At 37.4% G+C, this 1,402-nt stretch overlaps 1 long non-coding RNA gene across 1 annotated transcript; it reads right to left on the minus strand.

Annotated features, from left to right (window-relative positions):
* LOC107722974 (uncharacterized) lies at window positions 1-685 on the minus strand. The gene is made up of 4 exons (XR_001637873.1): window positions 493-685; window positions 245-282; window positions 105-158; window positions 1-22 (listed from the first exon to the last, which is right to left on the minus strand). It is a non-coding gene; the product is annotated as an uncharacterized LOC107722974 (long non-coding RNA).
* Between the last annotated feature and the right edge of the window lie 717 nt (window positions 686-1,402).

The raw sequence follows: 1,402 nt of genomic DNA on the forward strand, positions 1-1,402 counted from the left end.
GGCCTCTTGTAGGGTTTCTGCACTGTATAATGTATCTTGGTTAATTTCAAATTGGTCAGAAGGGGGTGCAAATGTAATGGTGTGCTGGAGGAAATGTCCAGTACCTTTCAGAGAAAACCATCTGGAGTCCACCATCTCCGTATGATTGGAATGTCACACTGGAGGACACAAACATAGAGAAATCTTTAAATATCAACTGCTACAACATCATAAAGGTCAATTACTTTAACTGATAACTACTTACAGATGTAAAATCAAAGGGTGCTCCCAAGACAAGATGTACTGGAAAACAACAAAAAATAAGAATATTCTCCCTGTAAATGGCACAAAAAAAAACTTCCTTGTTCCTTATTTAACAACTAAATAATCACACCAATAACTGGTTGCAAACATGTATAGTATAGCCTAAAATAAATAAATAAGTACACAGGTAAACTATTATGCAATAATAAATTGTGAGTACATTAAACAAACAACTCAAGATATTCATACCTCCACAGACAACTGCATGTTGAAGTGGATTTGAAGATGACTTATTAATTTGACCAGTTTGGCTGGCTTAAACATGCTGGTCAAGCAGAAAACTGCTGGTAATTGCTGTATCACTTGTTGCACTGTTGCAGCTCAGGTAATGTGTCACCTCACAATCCTTATATGTCTCTACAAGAGATGAAGCCACACACAATTATCTCAATGATGACAAATGGGATTAAAATATCTAAACTACAAGGTAATATTAACAGTCACACAAACAATGCATATAACAGAGAAAAGTAAAGCAAACTATTTATTTTTATGAATAATAAGCGTCTTCAAAACTTCACCGCAAGGCCCATTTACAGCATGCATCCGAAAATAAATCGAAACATCCACAGAAAAAAGTTATATACTATAAAGTATGACAACAAATTCAAGTTTCAATATAAGATAATAAAGCCAAGCACACATTAAGTACTTAGCAGATAAATGCGATAGCCTAGCAATGTTGCTGTTTTCATGACTTCTCACTGTCACCATAAATCTGTTGGATGATAGTCACAGTACAGACACACAAATATCTATTTAAAATTGACATCATTCAGAAAATAATAAAACTGGGTTAATGAGTCAGCAAAGGCTTAGCTCATGAATATTAATCAGGTCCTGATGACCTAGCTTGGTAACATCTCAGTTACGTATGTAACCTTGGTTCCCTGAATAGGGGAACGAGATGCTGCGATGACGTCATCGCTTTGGGAACACCTTCGGTGTGATGAGATGTTCCCTCTCATAGGCTCACTTCGATGCTACGATGACGTCATCGCTTTGGGAATGCTATACCATAACGCCTGACGTACCTTAGATAGCTGGAAGACCAAGGAAAGCGTCTGCTCAAGCGGATAAGACCCGGGAGCCAGGAGCC

This window comes from Sinocyclocheilus rhinocerous, unplaced genomic scaffold, assembly GCF_001515625.1.
Source record: "Sinocyclocheilus rhinocerous isolate Xijiao unplaced genomic scaffold, SAMN03320098_v1.1 scaffold3, whole genome shotgun sequence".
Classification (NCBI taxonomy): Eukaryota; Metazoa; Chordata; class Actinopteri; order Cypriniformes; family Cyprinidae; genus Sinocyclocheilus; species Sinocyclocheilus rhinocerous.